At 34.4% G+C, this 26,477-nt stretch overlaps 1 protein-coding gene across 3 annotated transcripts in view; it reads right to left on the reverse strand.

Annotated features, from left to right (window-relative positions):
* LOC149962227 (metabotropic glutamate receptor-like) overlaps positions 1-26,477 on the reverse strand; it is a 331,639-nt gene that overhangs the window by 238,642 nt on the left and 66,520 nt on the right. For all 3 annotated transcript variants that reach the window (XM_090179170.1, XM_090179168.1, XM_090179175.1), the window contains exon 2: positions 709-766. The gene's annotated coding sequence lies outside the window, so the exon portion shown is untranslated. The remainder of the gene's footprint in view (positions 1-708; positions 767-26,477) is intronic.

Raw genomic sequence — 26,477 nt, forward strand, 5'->3', positions numbered from 1 at the left:
AACTTATACTCTATTCAGTGCCGTATTTCCGTTTAGGCCAACCTAGGCCGTGGCCTAGGGGCCCATCCTTGGAAGGGGCCCTCCAGTGACCGTAATTACTTTATTCGAAGGCATAAATCTATAATATCAACCGTAATTTATATTGGAGAAATTCCTAGGTAGAAGATTTTGTTTTAAAATTACCAAAATTTCTGCCTGGCAGTTTACGGACGCAGCCTTAAATCGCAATGTTGCATAATTATCGCGTATTTAGTCGACGATTGTTAAGAGCTTTTATTTAGTAATATAACCGTAGAGCTCAGACTTCTACGCCGAATCAGGGAAATTCAGGTACAGCCTAGTTCCAGGGATAAGAGTAAATGCAGCGCGTGAAAAGGGGGCCCAGGCTCCTTCTCTGCCTATGGGCCCAGGATCTCTTAGTCCGGCCCTGACTCTAGTTAGTGAATTTTAACCTAAATTAAATATCCCATGTAAAAATATTGTTTAAAATTGCTGTAATTTATGTTATTGACCAATTTATAAAAGATCCAATCAACGCGAGGGGTACCTATAAGTACCGCCTTTTCATTTTCTACGCTAGCGACATCTATTGAAAAAGAGCTACTTCACGTTGAGCCGCCTTTTGCTTTAAGGCAAAAAAACCTAATATAATACCATATTTTCTCTGTGACAAACTTTAAAAAAAAACTACAAAAAAATAAATCCTACCTTTTAAATCACTGGAGAACGACCAAAAAGTTTCGGAAATCTGGTCGTTATGGAAACCCTGCAAATAAAAAAAAGAAACATATTTAAGTCAAATAATTAATGGCTCGAATCAACTGTTAGTTTTTCAAAAGGAGGCATTTCCCCAATTCTAATCGACCCTTTTCGCCCCTTCGCAGGGAAAAAAGATTGAAATAAATAGTTTTCGGTTGGGCAATGTGTCAAAATCCAAAACGACCCACTCTTTACAAAAAGAGCCCCGCTCATAAGCAGACTTATTAAAAATAATGACTGGCTGTCCGGTTAATTGGATGCCAAAGTTTGGCTGTCAAGATAATAAATTTGTTATGAACACGGTTACCCCTTTTTTTAATCTGACCCTTGTACATTTATTATCGAAAGTTATTACATCATTAACGCTTCTGAAGTATGAAAAAATATTTGTTGACAAACGTCAACTTTCCGGATATTGTTTCTCAGAATTGTCTTTAATCAAATTCTCTGTTAAAGCAGCGTTTAATTAACAAACATTAAAAAGTTGGCTGACCTAAATCAATCATGATTTAAATCGAGGGTTTTAAAAAATCGTTAATTAATATTTCTAGGAAGAAAATATTAAACAAACTTGAGCAAACCAAAGTATTAAATGTTAATTAATTTTAATTAGAATTCAATAGGCTTTTCTATAAAGTTATATTGGCCTTCTTGTTTATATGTTTCGGGCTTGTCACTCGTGACATAGAAGTGACGTTTCACTATGATAGCCAATAGACGCTAGCATCAACTCTATTTATGTCTTATTCAACTTGTTTAAAGTTCCACGCGCGCGTCTTGATATTTTAGCGTAAAAGGGGTTCGAGCGATTTCGCGCGTGCTCCCTGAAATAAAAAAGATGCGCGAGCCTTTTACGCTAAAATATTAAAGAGCGCGTGCAACTTTTTAACAAGTTGAACAAGACACTAATTAAAATTCCACGAGTCGCCCTTTTTATAACGATCTAACCCTTCAAAACTGAACTGAACTCCTACGTAAAATTTTCAAAAATTATTATTACAAACAGAAAAATTATAAAAATTTTGTTTTAATTTCTCCAACTGTTTTTTTTTTATTCAAGGAAGAAAGGGCTGATTGAGTCTGAGAAGACCGCGAGCCCGGCGAAACACCATCTGATTAATCAGGGCGAGATATGTGGAACGGCCACGCCAACGGGGGAATACGTGGGGACAGGGGTGGGGACACCCGTGGCGGAAGTATTCCGACCACCCGTTGGGTGATTAGTGGTAGTCGTCCTCACACGACCATCCACAAACTCTGCCTCCCGGACGCCTGGGATTGCAGGAGTGAGCCACTACTCCCGGCAATTTCTCCAACTGTTCACTTGGCAATAATTTAGACCGACTGAACAAACGGGTTTCTTCGGTTTTCCACTACACTGCGTTCAACAACCTTGTTTCATTCCCGATTATGTATCAGAAAAACTCAAACAGTATCGGAACATGGAACGAATTAACTTGGGGACCTTTCGCTCTGCCGAAAAAATAACTTACCAATTTGATAAAGTTATTAGTCAAAAAAATTTACCAAAGTAATTAAACTAAATAATGTTTAGAAGTAATCTCATGAAAATCAGTTAATTCTATTAAAAACCTTTAAATTATGAGCTTGAATCGATGAGTGATATTCAAATAAAACGACCGTTTAAACATAGCGTACGATAGTAGATAGGTCGGATCATATTGTCAAAACCCGTAGCGCAATAGAAATACGAATGGTGGCGCATCTATTTCCGTTTGTACCAAAAATGGGGGATAAACGGGAGGAAAATTCGAAACACCGGATGATGCCGCGTTTTGTACGGGTTTTCACTGAAGAAATTAATAAGTTATTTGGTTCCATGCGTCAATGACGTTTTTCCTCAACCCGGGTAATAAATTCGACCATGAGCTCCAAGTACCGTCTCAACATAGTAATTATCTAGGGTTATTAATTTACCGGAAAAATAAAATGCGCAACAATTTCCAGAAAAACATTTCCGCAAATCGGAAAAATAAAAAAATTGAAACATAAATTACTTTTTAAGGATTTTTAATGTTTTTTATCGCTATAAAATGTCTAATATCAGTAAACATACTACAAAACATTAATAGTGTTATATTGTTAATCAGTTTAAACTAGTCTAGAGGTTTTGTTTTACTTTCAGATTTGAAAAATTAGGTGAAAATGCCGCTATATTTAAATTTCCAAACAATATATTTGATTAATCATGGAATTAAAACTATTTTTTTTCGGAAAATACGGGAAATTTTCCTACTTACAACACTATAATTATCCATAACGTTTAAATATAAACATTCTGGTCTTGTTCTGGGATTAATAGTGCACTCTTTTTTACTCTAAATTTAACAATCCACTTGTGCAAAATTGTTCCAGGATCAAATTTACCCACTATCGCGATAAAATATATTTGAAAATCTGAAAACTTACAACAAAATTCCACCTAAGCCTTGGTTTACACTAGTGCGCGTAACGACGCTCAATTTTGTGACCTACAAACGTTTTTACGTGCCTTAAAAAATTTACATTATGACGCGCCCTAGTGGAAGTAGCAACAAAAGGCTAGCTGCGTTCTCCTTGTGTTTGTTTCTCCTAGATGGAAACCAAGCTTAAAGCCGGCTGCACACATAAAGCTCTCAAGCGTATTTTGAGCGTGCACGAATGCGTTGTTTCAAAAACCAAGTTCGTGCACGAGCAAGCGAAGCGCGTGCGAAACTGGGATTTATTCAAATTTCGCGTCAAGTCGCTCGCTCCTCGTCTCACGTGTGTAGCCGGCTTAAGGGTTAGTTTCCACTAGCGAGCGTGATCATGTAATTTTCTTCACGAGCGTCAAAGTTCCAAAGTTGAGCGTTGCGCCGTTACCCGCGTTAAAGGTCGACTACATATTTATTCGGTTTACTCCGTTTTTCACTGGCTGTTGGCTGCTTGCATAGCATATGTGTCTCGCAGCGAGCCAGCTTCCAGTGTAAACCGAATAACTATGTAGTCGGCCTTTAATGGAAACCAAGGCTTAAAGCTTTAAAGGAAAGGTATAAATCCAGGTCGCAACCAACAAGTACGTTAAGCAGTGTCCTTCTAGGTTTAAAAAAGGACCAACTTGGCAAGATATCAACTTCGAATTCGTATCGAAACATTTTTCTTTCCCGGGACAAAAAGGGAATCAAAATCACGGTGCAAAACGTATTTCCACTTTCAATAATTCAACGAAGACACGCGCTATTAGGCGTAATAACCGACAAGTTGATGCTCTCTCTCCGCGGGCAGCGTTTCAAGCAAATAGAACCATCATCACGTCACTTTCCTTCTCGCCATTCCCGGTTTTTCGCGAGATCGGGGGCTTCGTCCATTTTCGGTTCTCTCACTCGAAGAATCGCCCGTCCATTTACTAAATGACGTCTCCCAAAACCGGACAGTGACACACCCTAACGTGAAAGCGCCGATCGGGATGCGCTTAAAGCGAGCGGGGGAACTGGGGTTCACTGCCAATTTAACTTGTCGCCGACGGGTTGTCTGATGGAAAGGATATGATGAGGGTTTCATTGAGTTTCCAGCCCTCCCCCGATTGCTTCAGTTTTTATCTGGACGAATTTTTCTCCTCTTTGTATTACAATGAGAACGTTGCGAGGCAGCCTATGAAGTGGCGCACGACCTCCACTTTGCTCAGTTGTACGGCTGATTTGTACATTCTCCGTAATGATTTGTACACTCTACGTAATTTGACTAATTTTGTAGTTTGTTCATTTTGTGTAATTAATCCACCTTGATAATTTGTCGCGCTTAATTTATTCCTCTTGGTAATTTGTCGCGCTAAGTAATTTATTCCTCTTGGTAATTTGTCGCGCTAAGTAATTTATTCCTCTTGGTAATTTGTCGCGCTAAGTAATTTATTCCTCTTGGTAATTTGTCGCGCTTAATTTATCTTTCTTGGTAATTTGTCGCGCTTAGTAATTTATCTCTTTTGTCGCGCTCAATTAGTCCCTCTTGGTAATTGGTCGCGTAAAGTAATTTATTCCTTTGGTCGCGCTTAATTTATCTCTCTTGGTAATTTATCCCTTTTGTCGCGCTTAATTTATTCCTCTTGGTAATTTGTCGCGCTAAGTAATTTATTCCTCTTGGTAATTTGTCGCGCTAAGTAATTTATTCCTCTTGGTAATTGGTCGCGCTAAGTAATTTATCCCTTTGGTCGCCCTTAATTTATCCCTCTTGGTAATTCGTCGCGCTTAGTAATTTATCCCTTTTGTCGCGCTTAATTTATCCCTCTTGGTAATTCGTCGCGCTTAGTAATTTATCTCTTTTGTCGCGCTTAATTTATCCCTCTTGGTAATTCGTCGCGCTAAGTGATTTATCCCTTTTGTCGCGCTTAATTTATCCCTCTTGGTAATTCGTCGCGCTAAGTAATTTATCCGTTTTTTCGCGCTGAATTTATCCCTCTTGGTAATTCGTCACGCTAAGTAATTTATCCGTTTTTTCGCGCTGAATTTATCCCTCTTGGTAATTCGTCGCGCTAAGTAATTTATCCCTTTTGTCACGCTGAATTTATCCCTCTTGGTAATTCGTCGCGCTAAGTAATTTTTCCCTTTTGTCGCGCTTAATTTATCCCTCTTAGTAATTTGGTGCATTTTATTTGGTCACGTTTGGTAATTTGTGGCGTCAAAGAAAAATTAATTTGAAAGGTTAAAATGTTTCTAAAATATCTAAAAGTCTCAGAAATATCAAATGGTGCTCTGAAATAAATTTTAAACACAAACATTTTCTTAAAAACTAACTATTTAAATATTACAAGGCTTCAAAGTTGTATGCACAATCAATATTTAAATACTTTCATTACCTTTAGATTTGTTTTTCTCGAATTGAACAAGAGACTTTCTCTAAAACACAAAAACAATATTTAACGGACGGTCGGTTTTTGGCTTGGCTCCAAATCTTTAGTTCGGATAATTATCGTACAATCCCTTTGATTCCGCGAAACTAATTAATTATATTAATATTAAATAATTATTTTAATGTTAGTTGACATATCTTGTAGTACAATGGGTAATCCTTTAGGAATTATGATAAATTTAATTCGGTTGTCCGCGAAATTTCGACAACTGTTCGTGTGAACTCAAAGGCAACATGTTTTCCGAACTCGAAAACACTATTCACCAACAAAGTTGAGTAAAAATGATGCGTCTTGTGAGCTTTAATGCACCAACCAGGGGCTTATTTAAGGGGTCAAATTGGGAAAAAGAGAAGCCTGGATATTACACACTCATTCATAATTTTTCTGAGACACTTAACGAAATTTTTTTCGAATTTTTCATTAGAAAATGAATTTAAAAAAGCTTGTCAAATGAACCCAATTTTGCCAACTAGACCTTATTTTGCGCCAACTGAATCTCATTTTGCCTACTGATACCTATTTTGCTAATTTAATTTCATTTTGCGAACAGATACTTATTTTGACAAAAGAATCTCATTATGCCAACTGAGCCCAATTTGGCCAACTAAACCACATTTTGCCAACTGAGCCTGATTATGCCAACCGAGCCTTATTATACCAACTGAGCCTCGTTACACCAACTGAGTCTCATTATGCGAACTGAACCGCATTATGTCAACTGAACCTCATTATGTCAACTGAACCTCATTATATCAACTGAACCTCATTATTTCAACTCAACCTCATTTTCCAACTGAACCTAATTTTTAAAATTGAGCCCCATTTTCCAACCGAACCTCATTAAATCCACTGAACCTAATTTTTAAAATTGAGCCCCATTTTCCAACTGAACCTCATTAAATCCACTGAACCTAATTTTTCAACTGAACCTAATTTTTCAACTGAACCTCATTACATCAACTGAACCTCATTACATCAACTGAACCTCATTACATCAACTGAACTTCATTACATCAACTGAACCTCATTACATCAACTGAACCTCATTACATCAACTGAACCTCATTACATCAACTGAACTTCATTACATCAACTGAACCTCATTACGTCAACTGAACCTCATTACGTCAACTGAACCTCATTACGTCTACTGAACCTCATTACGTCAACTGAACCTCATTACATCAACTGAACCTCATTACATCAACTGAACCTCATTACATCAACTGAACTTCATTACATCAACTGAACCTCATTACGTCAACTGAACCTCATTACATCAACTGAACCTCATTACGTCAACTGAACCTCATTACATCAACTGAACCTCATTACATCAACTGAACTTCATTACATCAACTGAACCTCATTACATCAACTGAACCTCATTACATCAACTGAACTTCATTACATCAACTGAACCTCATTACATCAACTGAACCTCATTACATCAACTGAACCTCATTACATCAACTGAACCTCATTACATCAACTGAACCTCATTACATCAACTGAACCTCATTACATCAACTGAACCTCATTACATCAACTGAACCTCATTACATCAACTGAACCTCATTACATCAACTGAACCTCATTACATCAACTGAACCTCATTACATCAACTGAACCTCATTACATCAACTGAACCTCATTACATCAACTGAACCTCATTACATCAACTGAACCTCATTACATCAACTGAACCTCATTACATCAACTGAACCTCATTACATCAACTGAACCTCATTACATCAACTGAACCTCATTACATCAACTGAACCTCATTATATCAACCGAACCTCATTATATCAACTGAGCCATAGTTATTTAGAGTAAGACTTTTCTCCCATCCACTCAAAAAGACGTTCCTGTAACAAATGGGCTGCTTGTTCCATTTTCAGCCGCAGCGCGTCTCCACCGTCGGCTAAAATTCAAACCAGGGCACGAGGCAAATAGTCACGGTGGCTGCCTTGTTTTATCTATCTCTCTCTCTCTCTCTCTCTCTCTCTCTCTCTCTCTCTCTCTTCTCTCTCTCTCTCTCTCTCTCTCTTGCTAGCCTAGTCAAAATCCAATCGAAAAAATACTCTCTCTTCCTGTAATACTTCCTTGGCCGAGGAACTATATTCCAGCGTTAGCCTATATTTGACCAGATAAGAAACCCAATCAAAGGCTTAAGGAACAACGACCGACCATTATATCTCCGACTTTAATCTCGCACCGACCCCCCCCCCATCAACTCCGCAGTATCTTTGTTCCATTTCTTTTTAGTTTTAATCCCCCCCCCCCTGCCGCCGCACCTCCATTTACGTCTTTTGCAAAAGGCTAAATTTAGATTTTTTCCAAATTTAAGGAAAAGCATTATCTCAATTTGATTGTTGCTTTTGTGGACCTCGTACTCATCGCTAAATGAACTTTTCACATTTCGGCGGACATTTTGAAAGGCGGGGCGTGGTTGGGAAAGAGGGCGTGACGCTAGAGTTGTATTGTGGAGAGGATGACGTCACGTTCAAATGATTAAATACTGATTACACTAATTAATTACTAATTAAATGATAAAATACACCGATTAAAAGACGTAATATACTGATAAAATGGCATTAAAATGGTTAAATAACGACGAAAAGCATTAAATACTAGCCAAATGATTAAATACTAGCCAAATGATTAAATACTAGTACAATGATTAAATACTAATAAAATTATTAAATACTAGTACAATGATTAAATAATAATAAAATTATTAAATACTAATAAAATTATTAAATACTAATAAAATTATTAAATACTAATAAAATTATTAAATACTAATAAAATTATTAAATACTAATAAAATTATTAAACACTAATAAAATTATTAAATACTAATAAAATTATTAAATATTAATAAAATTATTAAATGCTAATAAAAACTTTTAAATACTAATAAAATTATTAAATACTAATAAAATTATTAAATATTAATAAAATTATTAAATACTTATAAAATTATTAAATACTAATAAAATTATTAAATACTAATAAAATTATTAAATACTAATAAAATTATTAAATACTAGTAAAATTATTACTACCCCACAATTTATGATTAAATACTAGTAAAATGATTAAATACTAGTGAAATTATTAAATTATACTAAAATTATCAAATACTACTAAAATTAAGAAATGCTACTAAAATTATTAAATACTACTGAAATTATTAAATGCTACTGACATTATGAAATCCTACTTAAATTATTAAATACTACTGACATTATGAAATCCTACTTAAATTATCAAATACTACTAAAATTAAGAAATACTACTGAAATTATTAAATACTAATGAAATTAATAAATACTACTGATATTATTAAATACTACTGAAATTATAAAATGCTACTGAAATTATGAAATTCTATTGAAATTATGAAATGCTACTGAAATTATTAAATACTACTGAAATTATGAAATGCTACTGAAATTATTAAATGCTACTGAAATTATGAAATGCTACTGAAATTATTATATACTACTGAAATTATGAAATGCTACTGAAATTATTAACTGTTACTGAAATTATGAAATACTATTAAAATTAGTAAATACTATTTAAATGATTAAATATTACTAAACTGATTAAATATTACTAAGCTGATTAAATATGACTATATTGATTAAATGATACTAAAATGATTAAACACCACCAAAAAATTCGAAATTTTCCAATCTCTCTTCAAAAACAAAACCTTAAAAAATAGGCGTCACAATGAAGCGCCTAAACATTCGATTCAGTATTTTTCATCTACACTTCATCATCGTTATATAAGCAGGCCATCGCTAGAGTTCAAAAAGAGTAGGGGGTGGCATAGCATCTTATCCCCACGCCGCCTGCAAAAATCGAAAAATGATTAAATACTAGTGAAATTATTAAATTATACTAAAATTATCAAATACTACTAAAATTAAGAAATGCTACTAAAATTATTAAATACTACTGAAATTATTAAATGCTACTGACATTATGAAATCCTACTTAAATTATTAAATACTACTGACATTATGAAATCCTACTTAAATTATCAAATACTACTAAAATTAAGAAATACTACTGAAATTATTAAATACTAATGAAATTAATAAATACTACTGATATTATTAAATACTACTGAAATTATAAAATGCTACTGAAATTATGAAATTCTATTGAAATTATGAAATGCTACTGAAATTATTAAATACTACTGAAATTATGAAATGCTACTGAAATTATTAAATGCTACTGAAATTATGAAATGCTACTGAAATTATTATATACTACTGAAATTATGAAATGCTACTGAAATTATTAACTGTTACTGAAATTATGAAATACTATTAAAATTAGTAAATACTATTTAAATGATTAAATATTACTAAACTGATTAAATATTACTAAGCTGATTAAATATGACTATATTGATTAAATGATACTAAAATGATTAAACACCACCAAAAAATTCGAAATTTTCCAATCTCTCTTCAAAAACAAAACCTTAAAAAATAGGCGTCACAATGAAGCGCCTAAACATTCGATTCAGTATTTTTCATCTACACTTCATCATCGTTATATAAGCAGGCCATCGCTAGAGTTCAAAAAGAGTAGGGGGTGGCATAGCATCTTATCCCCACGCCGCCTGCAAAAATGAGCTGGTGAAAAGCGGTGAATTTCGCTGACGAAGATTTATTGAAAAATTGATCAGCAAAGGATGAAAGGGAGCTTCAGCTGCAGGCGGGAGAGGATTGCCGGAAGATGGCGCTACGGAGAGGGATAATGGATACGTAGGAAAGGGGGTTGTGGAATACCAAAATAATAGTAGTCATAAAAATACTACGTTTTTATTAAAATTCCTTCCGTGTTTCTGACTACTTTGTCAAATACATATTTTCATGATGTTTTGAGGGGTTGCCCTACGATTTGAGCGAGTATTTCCAAACACGGTTTTTCATTTTACAATTTTTCTTGGCTTTTAGGGTGCAAATTAACTGTTAATAAAGAACATTTTTGTTAGTCGCGTTGTTACAATTTAACTGTCACAAATCTTGTCGCGTTGTTACAATTAATTTGTCACAAATCTTGTCGCGTTGTTACAATTAATTTGTCACAAATCTTGTCGCGTTGTTACAATTAATTTGTCACAAAGGTTTTCACGTGGTTACAATTAATTTGTCACAAAGGTGGTCGCGTGGTTACAATTAATTTGTCACCTATGTGGTCGCGTGGTTACAATTAATTAGTCACAAAGGTGGTCGCGTGGTTACAATTAATTTGTCACATACGTGGTCGCGTGGTTACAATTAATTTGTCACAAAGGTGGTCGCGTGGTTACAATTAATTTGTCACAAAGGTGGTCGCGTGGTTACAATTAATTAGTCACAAAGGTGGTCACGTGGTTACAATTAATTTGTCACAAAGGTGGTCGCGTGGTTACAATTAATTTGTCACAAAGGTTGTCGCATGGTTACAATTAATTTGTCACAAAGGTGGTCGCGTGATTACAATTAATTTGTCACAAAGGTGGTCGCGTGGTTACAATTAATTTGTCGCAAAGGTGGTCGCGTGGTTACAATTAATTTGTCGCAAAGGTGGTCGAGTTGTTACAATTAATTTGTCACAAAAGTGGTCGCGTTGTTACAATCTTATGGTCACAAAGGTGGTCGTTTTGTTACAATTTAATGGTCACAAACATATACGCGTTAGGATTTATAATCACAAAATTAGCCTAAGTATACGCGTTAAGATTTATAGTCACAAAATTAGCCTAAGTATACACTATAAACTAATTTTATGACTATCACCAAAGTGTAATAAAAATATACTTTATATTTAACCTAGCCTAGATGTACGTATTAGTTGTAATAGTCTCAAAAATAAATCTAATTATTCACTTTACATTAGCAGTCACGTACCTAGCTTTGAAATACGTTTCAGATATAATAGTTACAAAAGTTTCAAAATATACACTTTACATTTATCAGTCACGAACTTAATTAGTCTAGATATACGTTTTAGATGTAAGTCACAAATCTAACCTAGCTATAAGTTTTAGATGTAATAGTTACAAAAATAGCCTAATATATACTTTACATTGAACCGTCACAAACCTAGCCCATATATATATATATATATATATATATATATATATAGTCACAAACATAGCATATATATATATATATATATATACGTTTTAGATAATAGTCACAAACATAGCATATATATATATATATATATATATATATATATATATATACGTTTTATATATAACAGTCAGAAAGCTAACCTATATATATACGTTTTAGATATAATAGTCACAAACATAGCATATATATACGTTTTAGATATAATAGTCACAAACATAGCATATTTATACGTTTTAGATATAATAATCACTAACCTAGCCTATATATACGATTTAGATCTAATAGTCATAAACGTAACCTATATATATACTTTTTAGATATAATAGTCGAAAACCTAGCCTTATGTTTCAATATAATAGTCACAAACCTAGCATAGACATTTACGTTTTAGACATAATAGTCACAAACCTAGCATAGACATTTACGTTTTAGACATAATAGTCACAAACCTAGCATAGACATTTACATAGTCACAAACCTAGCATAGACATTTACGTTTTAGACATAATAGTCACAAACCTAGCCTATATATAGCCTACATATAGTATTCAGACTTAATACTGAGAGTCTAAATATATCTTTAACAATAATTAGTAACAAACCTAGACTACCAAACCAAAAAATAATAATTTAAAAAACATAAACTCTGTACACCCCTCGATGGGATGGTGCGAAATAAAACCGCAAAGCCTTTAATTGAAATCTACTTGGGGAAATTTTAAAGAAAACTTTTCTTACAAAACAAAACAGCAGCAGTTTGCGCTAGTAACAAATTAATTTGAGAAGTGTGGCGTTCTTAAACCAAACGTTCTTAAACCAAAAATAAAAAGCCGCGAAATTTGCATATAATTGGCGCCTTTAAGGACAGCTTATCCTTCACTGATTGGTGCATTGCAGTTGAGCGGATTCATAGTGGCGGAATGTGAAAAAAAGAAAAATGTTCAACTTTATTAAAACCCAAAAAAACGTTTCGTGTGAAAAAAAAGAGTCATCATACTTGGGACCAAAAATGAAGAATTTTAAGCTTGTGAATTGGATCTTAAGCGGCCGACGGCAGCGAGACGAACCAAAGTTTTTTAATTAAATATTAAGCCCTTTTAAGCCTTTGCCGCTCATATACTAAGAAGGGTGTATTTTTTTCGTACCACGTCAAAGCTTATGGTGTGAAGTTGGGGCGTGTTTTGAAGTTCCGTAACCCGTACGCGCTCGTTCTGGCAATGTGGGGAAAAACTGTTTGGATTTTAATCGAACGGCAAAATGGGAAATTATTAATGATTATGAAACCAGCGTTATCGACCTTCTCATAATTTAATAATAAATGGTGGTATTACGCCAGATTTTCAGGGGTTTTATTGGTTGATTTCACGTGACGTCATTATCTTTATATTACGGAAAGCCATTAGTGTTATTCCCCTCATTGCGCCATGCCTACCAGTCGTAGTCGCCACCTTGAAACAATTTTATAGGGACTTTTATGGAAGCGCGTATACTTATAAGGTAGATTATAAGTAACACTATTAACCATAACTATCTGTTGGGAATTAATTGGGAATTACATCAAATACTGAGATTGACGCCGAAGAATATTAAAATTACCGCCACTGAACAGTTCCAGAAGTTTATTTATACAGCGCGCAGTGTTGGAAATAAGTATTAAGAGAAAATGCATCGGAAAGGCTATAGTGGTCATACTTATGATTAATTATGTTACTTATGCAGTTAATAGTCAACAGAGGTGGAGGTCAACGGTGTGTAGGGAGCTGTTGGCTCGCGTGGTATGAATGGCTTTCCACCACCCTCCTACGCATTGTATTCCGGCCACCTGATTTACAATGCATTAAAAGTCGATGGCTGACTTGGGCCTAAGGTGGTGCCTTGGGTATTAGCCTAGCTGATTATTATTATTATTATTTATTATATGAAAATTGCCTCAGGGAAAATTAAACTTTTGTGATCAAGCACCAGGTAAATACCGAAATTTCGAATTTTTGCATTTAATTTCTAAACAACGACAAAGTATTAAAGCATAGACTGCAGTCCAAAGGGCCTTTTGCCATGGCTGTAGTATTGTCTAATCACTTCATGTACCCTGGTTTATCGTAAAAATGTAGCCACAAAATGCTTTATCCTTCATAACTACCCGCCGAACCGTCTTCTTGTTGTTCCGAAACCAGCGCAGCCGAACTGAGTTTTGATCAGACGACGACTCAATTAGGTATTTAACTAATTAGTTAGTGAGTTTTAGTTGTCGTGTGACCGTGCCAAGGGTATTAGCCTTGCTAATTATTACTATTATTATTATTATTCCATTTTCCAAATCATTTCTTCAAATAATTTGGTTCCAAAATAAATTAATAACAAGATTAATTTTCTCAAGTAGAATATTAAGGTTTCCCCCAAGTGACCAAATAGTTATGAGTTGCTGGGTCTATCATTTTTCGTAATATTTTCATGGACTTATGATTTTTAGGGAAATTTCTTGAGCTCTTCAATATTATAATTGCTACTAGACTCGAAATATTTGGCTCATTAAATCGTGGTTTAAACTTTATCAAAATTGTTTGAAACTTTAAAGTAGCAGACGTGATTAGATTTGGGTAGAATCTAATTGAAGATAAAATAAACTAAAGCATCGATATAATAACTGGCCTGACGAAAATATTAGATCAAATTTGATTCGAAAATTGTACCCAAAATTATTCAGATCCAAATTTGACTTTAATCAAATTACAATTAATGTAATCAACGTTATTAAGATTTGATCTAAATTAGTGTTGTAAGTCGGAATATTTTCCGTATTTTTCCGAAAAAAATAAAAAAAGGTTTCATTCCATGATTAGTCTAATATATTGTTTGCAAATTTAAATAAAGCGTCATTTTCGCTTCATTTTTTCGAATCTAAAAGTAAAACTAAACCTCTAGACAAGTTTAAACTGATTAACAATGTAATACTATTAATGTTTTGTAGTATGTTTACTGATATTAAACATTTTATATCGATAAAAAGTTAAAACAATAAAAACCCTTAAAAAGTAATTAATGTTTCAATTTTATATTTTTCCGATTTGCGGAAATTTTTCCGCATTTTATTTTTTCGGAAAATTAACAACACTTATCTAATTAGTATTGGATTCAAAATAGATGTCTTGATTCCATTAGGATCCAAATCGAGTCATTTTCGTATAGGCATCGTCCGCAAGCGCCCCTACCGAGATAATCGCGAAACATATCCACCCAAAAAGAAATCAGTTACTTAAAAAACCTTTAAATTCCGTTTGATATTGCATTTTTTAAAATAAGTTATGCTTCCTGGATAAATTTGCAATTATTAATTATTGTACAACATTTAATTATCTACTTTGAAGACGATGGCTAAAACATTTCGGGAGTACTATAGGCCCCCGTCTATTTCAAAATTAGCAACCTTCACCCAAAATTACACTATTTCCTCACTAATTAAAGCCCCCAGAAATATTTATTATAACCATTAGTAATTTTTAAAACTTTCATATGATAAATTGCAATAAAAATCGAATTCCAAATGGTTTTTGGTTTTTTAATAAAAGTTAACACAGATTTCCAAGCTTTAAGAAATACTTTATCACAAAGTCTTCACCGATCAGTAGTAATTGCGGTATAAATAACATAATAACAATAAGTATGCCTCTTCCTATTGTTTTAATGGTAATTTCCTGACCTAACTTTTTCGACACTGACATTCTCAACAAGAGCTCTGTCACTTGGACTTGCACTCGACTAGCACTAGAACTAAGTAGTATGCTGTCGTTTTCGGCAGTAATATATTTTTCACCTAAGTAGGAATATTTAGACACTAGGGGGCTTTGAGCTGAGAGCTACACCTACATTGATCATTAACTCGGATAACATACTTGTTGTTATTTTGTTAATTATGCTTATATCAAACACTTCACAATAACTTTTTCCATAAATTTCTAATTTTACTTAGTTGCAGGTTAAGAAAGGCCAAATATCTAGTACATTTGGCGGAAAGATACTAGCACGAATTTCCGATAAATCGGCAACGGGAATTTAGAATTTCATCTATTTTTCTGTTGACTTGCTAAAGGTTCCTACGCGTGTTATAAGTGATCAATAAATATTTAACGTAGATTATTATTTTTAAGCTTCATTATAGCATATTTTTAGTATTTTGCTCCTAAACAATCATCAAATCGCGCGTTTATGTACGTCAACGTGGTAATCTCGGCATTACCCGTTCTGTATTTACCCTGCACTCGCCAAACGTAATTTGTTTTAGGTATGCCTCAGTTGTAGTACTAAAATAAATTATTACAACTGTTTTTCAATCTTATATATGTTAATGGTTTAATTATCGTTTTGAAATATAGCGCAATAGACGGTATTTTCCAAAATTGTATAACGCGCGCGGGTATACTTAGAAATTCAACCGTAAACGGGTGAATTTCGAAATTCCCGCCGCCAATTTCCCGGAAATTCGTGCTAGTGTCTTTCCGCCAAATAAACAGTAAATTAAGAGGACAGGTTGTTTTCGATACCCTTCCACAGTGCATTTTATTTCTCCCCGCGTATCAATCAGCTCGAGAGACTCCGAGGGAGTCTTGCAAGGTCGTTTGTACCACGTGATCTTAAAATTTCAAAATGGCAATCTAATTCGGTTGATATTGTTACGTTATTTTGGTTTTTTAATTCAATAAAATCTATCAACTGATATTTAGTATATCATATGTAATCTATAAAAACGTGAAAAAATACCTTTTGTCGTAAAAATGTACTTCGTGTTTATCTTTTTTCGAACAGTATCGTCCACTCTTAGCGAAACTTGTTTTTTTCAAATAACCTTGGCCGACTCCCTAATTAGTGTGATTGGTTTACGGGGGCTAAAAACCAGGCTTTTTACCGATCCTCTAAAATCTACTATCCATGCTGCAACTGAGTATAATTAAGCAGCTCGAAAGTCAAACAACAAATTTCGATAAATATAGTAGAATTACGTCCTTGCTTCGTGACATTTTGGCCTAAATTAATCCCTCCCTCGCAAAATAAAAATCATAGCGACGCCATTGCCAAAGTTACGCGATTAAAGTTAATTTCTTGAACCAAAACGAAAACGTATCTCACAAGGGACGTTCCTTCAGATAACTAAAAAATAGCCATGCCTTAATTAAAAGATACAACTTAGTCCTAATAAATTAACAAGTTAAGAACGGCGGGAGTGAAAAGCAATATTGGACCCTCGCGACACGCGCGTGGAAAATGTATCGGATGCGACCGAAATAAGGTAGACAATTTGGGCACCTCTCAAAGGATATATTCAACGAGATCTGGGCCACTCAATCCTTCTCATCCTTATAATAACTCCGGCGTTCACCGGAAGAGGGCGTCTTGTGCTAGAGAGAGTGAGAGTACGTCAACGACAGGCTTACATCTCAGTGGCAATTAGCGGGGAAGCATTCCTTTCGTAAAGAAGGACTTGCCATGATTTAGCACGAAGGAGGGAATGGAACGAAAACGTCATTGGGTGACGTCAGAGTTGTTATGACGATGTGGCTGAATGGGAATGAGTTGGACTCGCGAAGATAGAGAGATATTAAATAGGCTATTCTCTCAATGTTAACTTATTCCCGAACGTGATTTCGACTACTATTGATGACGCCAACTTCCGTATCACACTTGCTTCTCGAAATAGATGCGTCCTATATGCTACGATTTGAAATGATAATATTTACACATTTTTACAGATAAATCTTTTGTACCAATAGATATTCCATATTAAGAGTTAGTCAATCAAAATCCGTTTGCTACCCCTCGGTACCAATAGTCCTACAAACACGGTGGCATGCCCAATTAACTTTTCCCTTTGTACGAATAGCCATTTCGACCCCTCATTTCGAATAGCCATTTCAATCCCTCAGTAGAAATAGTCAACCAAACACTGTGACATACCCAATTAACTTTTCCCTTTGTACGAATAGCAATTTCAACCCCTCAATACGAAAAGTCAATCAAACACTGTGACATACCCAATTAACTTTTCCGTTTGTACGAATAGATATTTCGACCCCTCTGTACGAATATTCAATCAAACACTGCGGCATTTCCAATTATCTTTTCCGTTTGTACGAATAGCCATTTCGACCCCTCATTACGTATAGTCAATCAAACTATGTGGCATTCTGAATTAACTTTTCCCTTTTTACGAATAGCTATTTCAACGCCTCTGTACAAATAGTCAATCAAACACCGTGGCATTCTTAATTAACTTTTCCCTTTGAACGAATAGCCATTTCGACCCCTCAGTGCTAAACGAATTTCCAACCACCTTACAAGTAACCATGAATGTATTAATTTCTTATTACCATCATACAATTGTAAGTTCACGTTAAAATAACCACACCACCCATTCTTGAAGCAATGGCCAATTGATCAGGTTATTCAAATTATAATTTTCAGATATCTGAAGGTAATTATTTATTCATCTTTTAGATTCCCCTCACTCAGCAATCTGATCTAAAATTGTAAATTCATTATTTCAAGTAACCGATCTTATCTGATCGTCATCAGCTTCAGTTAGCTTTAAAGCAAATCAAATTTTGATTATCAAAATAAACAGTAATTAAAATTTCGAAAGGAATAAACTCTATAACTGAAATATGCTCAACTTCTGTAAGAAAATTTTCGTGTTTAAACGGTGTTGGTCCATTTGATCGAAAAATATGTGATCGACAGTCGATCATTATACGTTGCAATTGATCGAAATTCCATTTGATCGAATCCCATTGGTCATTTGTTTCATAAGATCGAACCTTCAAATGATCGAATACTATTTGATCGAATTCAAAAGTATTTATAGTACCAGTTGGTATGTTTTTATTTTACCGAATGTCAATATGAAGTGCAGAAGGAATAATGATGGAATAATTCATTGCTTAAGTGCAGAAGGAATAATGATGGAATAATTAATTGCTTTAACTGTATTAAGCCACAAAGATGAAGATATTTTTACTTTATACACTATATGATGGAATTTTTTATGATATCGACGATAACGGCCCGTTGGTTTTGATATATATAAATAGGATCAGGTTAGGTTAGGTTAGGTAAGGTTAGGTTAGGTTAATGTACGCGCGCCGTAGGCGCGTATGCACCGTTGCCTTTTCGATTTACTCCCAAAAACTAGTAGTTTTACCCTACAGTAGCTTTCGATCAAATTTCGTTCGATAAAATGCCATTCGATCAAATGCCATTCGATCAAATGCAATTCGATCAAATGGGACCCGTTCGATCATTTGGGAATCGATCAAATAGACTCAAACCGTTTAAACTATCTGATTTTGCATCTTGACCTAAATCAACTGATCTGAAAATATCTGAGTGTAAATGCGGATAATCTGATATCTGATCTATGGTAAATATTAACTCGGAACAAATAACGCTAAGTGTTATCTGATAATCAGTTGGAAGCCCTACATTTCAGCTGTTATATTAGGCAAAATATTTGTTAGTCTCAACTCGTGCTCAATAAGTTCTACACATTTGTAATAGACTCAGCTCAAACTTATTACTTAAATAAAAATCACATGGTTCCGTTTTGGCTCAAAATCAAAACTGCTTACTATTCAAAATCTACAGCGGCTACGTAGTGCAACCGAACAGATGACGTACGAAAATGAATTAAAACGGATAGACTATACTACATTTAGCTAGCATTGGATAAAGGAGATAAAAATAATTTTGCAGATTCAACTTGGGAGCAAAATATCAAATCAGATGAAAACTATTCCGCATACACTAACATAAAATTTCCATTATTCTTCAGTAATTGAATAAAACTATCACAACGAAGCCTCAATTTAAACGCGAAATTTCTATCTGAAAAGGAATTCCCAGCTCGAATGTCTCCGAACTCGCGAAACTGCCGCTTAAGTAAAATTGAGAAGACTCGATCTAAGAATTCACCAAACCTCAGCAAAATCTTCGCGGGACCCCAAAGTTTGGGGCAAAGGCAATGCGTTGGCGATAAAACTGCCCCGTTAACCATTTTAATAAAGGTGAACGTTCGAAGGTGTGCAGTCCCGGACACTGAAATGTATTTGGAATTTCGCTTAGCTAAAATAAATTGTACTTGTATCAATCGACATCGAATGGTAGTACTGAAATTGCCCATAAATGAAATAAAATATAAAAGTTAAAAATTGGATAAATACCGTAATTAAATTCTCAAATTAAAGAGTATTGTATAATTGAATATTATAGTACATTAATATTAATAAATATTTTTTTAAAAGCTTAGGCACCACCCAATCTAGTGCATGGACGCTAGTGGTCATCTGTGGCTTAGGCACCACCCAAGGTAATGGTCATCTGTGGCTTAGGCACCACCCAAGCTAGTGGTAATTTGTGGCTTAGGCACCACCCAAGCTAATGATCATCTGTGGCTTAGGCACCACCCAAGCTAATGGTCATCTGTGGCTTAGGCACCACCCAAGCTAGTGGTAATTTGTGGCTTAGGCACCACCCAAGCTAATGGTCATCTGTGGCTTAGGCACCACCCAAGCTAGTGGTAATTTGTGGCTAGGCACCACCCAAGCTAATGGTCATCTGTGGCTTAGGCACCACCCAAGCTAGTGGTAATTTGTGGCTTAGGCACCACCCAAGCTAATGGTCATATGTGGCTTAGGCACCACAAAAGCTAGGTGTGGCTGGGCTAGGCAAAACTCTCCGACCTGGTTTTAATTCCCTTGTTTTAAGGGCCTCGGGCCTATAGCAATGCAGGTTATAAAACATAGCGTATTATTATTATTAAGAAATACGTATAAGACTAATTAAATAAGACTAATAAATATAATTATAAAGCATTTAATTTCGAAAAATAACATATATAATTAAGAAATAATTAAAACTTGATAAATGTAATTGATGACAAATAACTAAATATTTATTTTTCAATTAAAATCTTAAAACTGATACGAGTTTGAATTTAGTAAAATTTGTTAAAAAAAGAATTTATAGTTTATAAAAAAAGTCACGGTCTGCACTATCTTCAGAAAGTTGAAAAACTGCGGGGCCTTATCCAAACAAGCTTCATTTATCAAAAACTCGCAGGCTCCAGAACGTCCTCACAAAGAAAAAGACTCTACTCACAGAAGAAGCCTGAGAAGGGTTGGGGGATTGGAGGGTTGGAGGTTGGGAGGTTGGGAGGTTGGGGTTGGCGCACAAAAGATCCCCGCCTCGAAAAATTAAGCTAACAAGCAATCCTTCACTGACTAGCCATTGTTTAGCAGCCAATATTCAATTAGCAGGTTTTTAAAGGCGGTACCGAGGCTCTCAAGGAACCTCAGTCCACCCAAACTCAATAAGCGAAGGTCGGAAATAGTTGCCACTACCGGTATAGATAGGGGTACGGGTATAGTCTATGTACACGGGTACAATAGCGAACTTTAAATGTACATTTTTGGTTTTAATTTCTTAGCCCCTTGATGTCAAAACCGGCCGTTCAATTATTGATTGACTGATTTGCTCAGGGGGGTCATTTCTAGTTATTTCTGAGGATTAATAACGTAGCAATGGCATTGGTTTGGGCTCTGGTAGAGGGCTCGTCACTGAGCACGGGTGTGCTGCGGTGGAATACTTTTACAGGCGTTAGTAGGCCAAATATAGGTCATATTATTATGCCTTAATGCTTTGCTATATCAAATCGCAATTTCACAAATGTAAAAACCAGAGGCTTCAAAAATCGTAATTAATAAATTAAAATCTCTAAATATGGTAATAATGAATTAAAATCTCGATAAATCTTAATTATCTAACTAAAATCTCGATAAATCTTAATTACATAATTAAAATCTCGATAAATTGTAATTATTTAATTAAAATTTAAATATCGTAATAATTAATTAAAATCTCGATAAACCGTAATTATTTCATATAAATCTCGAAAAACCGTCATTATAATTGTATTAAAATATTGAAAAATCGTAATTATTTAATTAAAATCTCGAAAAATCGTAATTATCTAATTAACATCTCGAAAAATCCTAATTATTAAATGACAATCTCGAAAAGTCACAATAATTAAATAAACGCTCGACGAAATCACAGTGGTTAGAGAAAAATATAAAAAACATTTTAATTAAAGAACAATCTCTAAAATCAATCGTTATTATTATAGAAAAATTTATAAAAATCGTAATTATGAAAGACAAGTTTATAAAATCCTAATTATTACAAGAAAATCTAAAAAATCACAACTATTACCGCAAAACCTCGAAAAACCATTATTATTACTGAGGAAAAAATCCCGAAAATTCAAAATAAATAAAATTCTCGAAAATTCAAAATTAATAAATAAAATTCTCGAAAATTCAAAATTAATAAATAAAAATCTCGAAAATTCAAAATTAATATATAAAAATCTCGAAAATTCAAAATTAATAAATAAAAATCTCGAAAATTCTAAATTATTAAAGAAAAATCTCGAAAATTCAAAATTAATAAATAAAAATCTCGAAAATTCAAAATTAATAAATAAAAATCTCGAAAATTCTAAATTATTAAAGAAAAATCTCGAAAATTCAAAATTAATAAATAAAAATCTCGAAAATTCAAAATTATTAAAGAAAAATCTCGAAAATTCAAAATTAATAAACAAAAATCTCGAAAATTCTAAATTAATAAATAAAAATCTTTATTTTTTAAAAAAAAAGGAACTATAATAATTATTAGAACAAGTGATCTTTAAAAATCGAACTGGCTCGTTAGAGCAGATTTATTTGAAGCAGGAGAAATCCAAAATCGCTCAAACACTGCAGTCCAGAAAAAAGCCACAAAAACAACTGTCGTGTTGCACTTCTACATTGCGCACAGAGTAGCGAACGGAAAGGGACTATCATCATCTGAAGTGGGCCCATCATCTTCACCTGAAGCTTTGGTGATTGGAAGAGGGCTGATTTTCATTGTTGCTATGCCAACCAATCATTGAAAAACAACTTAAAAGCGTCGGTGGCGGCACTCGCAGTCGCCGATTGGCCCAAGAACAGAAATCAATGCGAAGAAGAAAACGGCTCTTCTTAAATCGATTAGCTGTCGATAGAGGGAGCTGGCGAGGAGAGCACTCGGCTTCTGTTGCCCACCGCAAGGGGCCGCTCACCTTCTATTATCCGACATCTGGTCCACGACGACGCGAACAATGGGGAACAACGTAGATAAATATTTTTAAATATTTTTGGTAGAACCGACGTGTTTTCGGATAAATTATCAAATTAAAAATGTGTTAATTTATGTTAGTGTTGTTCCGCTAAGAAAAATTTCCGGAAAATGACCGAGGCTTTTTTCCGGAAAATTTTCCGTATTTTTCCGAAAAAAAATTTAAAAAGTTTTCATTCGATGATTAGTCTAATATTGTTTACAAATTTAAATAAAGCGGAATTTTCACCTCATTTTTTCGAATCTGATAGTAAAACTAAACCTTTAGACTAGCTTTAAACTGATTAATAATGTAACAGTATTAATGTTTTGTAATATGTTTACTGATATAAGACATTTTATATCAATAAAAAATTTAAAAAATTAAAAACCCTTAAAAAGTATTTTTTTTATTTGAATTTTTTATTTTTCCGGTTAATTCGGAAAATATTCCGGAAAATTTCTGAAAGTTTTTCCGCATTTTATTTTTCCGGAAAATTAAAAACACTAATTTATGTACTTTCTATAGTAGGTGGTTTCTTTTCGCCAAATTATCGTACTAAAAGTGTACTCTTATTACCCTAAATCGTTTTATTCGCCTGTTCCGGGGATGATAATTACTCCACCCCATCAACTATTCTCCTGTTCCGGAGTATTAGGGCTACTCTTTTTACTCCTTTTGAAAAGGAGGTGTAAAGGAGTAAATTAGATGGTGTCGTCTGCTAGCTAGAATGTATCTGCTAAAAAGACCACACATTTTTAAAAAACGTTTTTACTCCGACTAAACTATTCGCCAGGTGCGCAGAATCTGAGTAAAATGACGTTATAGCGTTACTCTTCTTACCCTACTCTGAAATCCCGGAACAAGCGAAAAGATTGATTGATTCTATGAACGTCATTTTCTTTAAATTTGATATAGAAGTTTAAAATTCCAAAAGCTTAAAACGCTTCAAAATCATACTATCGTCGCGATAAGTTGTAAATTCAACAGACAGTTTGTGGCACTGGCTGAAAACGCAATCAAAACCACTCCTTCCACGTATAGTTTGCTAGTTCTCTCCCCACTCATTAAAGTTTTTCCATAAAAACTTGTAGAGAGGTAATGATATTAGTGAGTGTAGGGAGCTGTTGGCTCTTGTGTGTGGCATGCAGGGCTTGCCCAACTTTCCTACGCATTGTAACCCTTCCACCTGAATTAATGGCATTAACAATCGCTTGATGACTTAGGCCTAAGGTGGTGCCAAGGGTATTAGCCTAGCTGTGATTATTATTGACTGAGGTCGCAATTTCTATACATATTTGTGACGCAAGGAAAATTTATTACTTGTAAAGTTTGTAACGTGTTAAATATTTATAATATAATTTACAGAATTTCTGAGAAAATGAAAATTGTAAGTTTCAGATAATTTGTGCCTTTTTAAAAGGAAAATGTTAATAATTCTGCAGACCTCACAAATTCCATAAATTATGAATTCTATACGTCAAAAATTACATAAATTATAAATTATCCGCGTAAAAGATTTCATAAATTATAAATTCTATACGTCAAAAAATTCCATAAATTATAAATTCTATACGTCAAAAAATTCCATAAATTATAAATTCTATACGTCAAAAAATTCCATAAATTATAAATTCTATACGTCAAAAAATTCCATAAATTATAAATTCTATACGTAAACAATTCATAAATTATAAATTCTATACGTAAAAAATTTCATAAATTATAAATTCTTTAGACGATAAAATTTTTAAAATAAATCTATATAAAATCGTAAATTCTTAAAACAACACATTTACAGATAAAAGTCAATACCATTTCTATTAAACTAAGATAGTTTTCGCGCTCGATGGCAAATATTCCTGATTACCGCTGACAAGTCGAGTAGTCGAGTACCCGAGCTGTTTATAGCCGATTTTATTCAAAGTCGGGCGTAATGTAGACCTATATGAGATATGAAATTTCCCAAAAGGAGACGTTGCACTAGCCATTCGATTTGCCATGGCAACCGAAAATGTTTTTGACCACTTGAAACAAAAAATCTAAATTTAAAAAAGCATGGGATTTTCTCGGTTTCACAGGGTACTACGAATTTCTTTTTAATTTTTAAAATCACGAAATGAGTAATTTGAACCACATTTAATTAAATCTTAACAGGTTTGGGTAAATTGGAACATTTTTGGGGTAAAATTGTAACACTTTGGGTAAAATAAGGAAAAAATCTTAGTTTTGTTTTAAGTCATCAAAAACATTTTCGGTTACCATGGCAAATCGAATGGGTAGTGCAACGTCTCGTTTTTGGTAAATTTCATATCTCATATAGGTCTACATTACGCCCGACTTTAAGTAAAATCGTCTATAAACACCTCGGGTACTCTCCTTGTGAGTGTAAAGCCCCATTTTCATGCTCGCTGGTAGCGGATAAAAAGCGTCAAAATTCGCTTCCGCCACTCGCAAGCGTGAAAATAAAGCTAAAATATCTGTTTGAAACAGATCGACGCGGAAAGTGAAAAAGTGTATAGCCGAAGCGGATTTTGTCGATTTTTACCCGCTACCAGCGAGCATGAAAATGGGGCTTAAAGCTTGTTTTCCACTGGCGCGCGCAACGACGCGTTTCTCAGCTTTAAAACGTTCAAACGTTTTTACGCGCGTAAATAAAATAACATTATGACGCGCGCTAGTGGAAAACAAGCTTTACCGCCGATGCGAAATTACTACGCGTTAAATACCCAACAAGAACTGCGGAACGATCCGAAGTCCGTCGCGAAATGTTGAAATCCGCCCGAGACCCGCGCAGACAGGCCGAGTGGGGTTTGTGCTAAATCAGCCTGGAATTCCAGAAATAACTCGACTCTCCCCGTTGGCATTCTTCTCTGATTAAGCGCGCTTCGAACTGGCCCTCATTGGCTCTTAGCATTTATAGTGGGCGCAGTTTCAGAGCCCTACCGAAACAATCCATCCATCTGATCACCATCAAACTGACGGACACTTGATGGGCCCGGCTTTTTCGCTCTCGAGGCAGACGTATTGGATTTTGCATGTTAAAGGGAATATACACTAGGACGATGTATCCACGAAATTCACGGTGTGGTCGCTAGGAGCGCTGTTGAGTGGATTTTGGTGGGAAAGGTCTCTATTCCTACCACCGGTTGTAAAATTTGGATCCCTTTAGCAAAAGCGCTCCTCCTAGCCACTAATTTAATGTTTCTGCCATTAGAAGCGCTGTTGATTAATCAGCTAGGCTAATACCCAAAGCAGCACCTTCGGCCTAAGTCCTTTAGCTACCTTTAAGGGGCTGTTCACAAATTACGTAACGTGGTAGGGGGGAGGGGGGTTCACTGAAATGTTACGTAACACATCTTATTTTTAATATCGTAAAATAAAATTTTCTCCATTTTCAGAAACAGTCACAATTATTAAAAACATTTGTATTTTCATTGGTTTACTCACGTTTAAAAGAATTTCATACCCATGGGTATAAAGTGTTGCG

The sequence above is a fragment of the Leiobunum rupestre genome, chromosome 1 (assembly GCF_980474605.1).
Source record: "Leiobunum rupestre chromosome 1, qqLeiRupe1.1.hap1, whole genome shotgun sequence".
Lineage (NCBI taxonomy): Eukaryota > Metazoa > Arthropoda > Arachnida > Opiliones > Sclerosomatidae > Leiobunum > Leiobunum rupestre.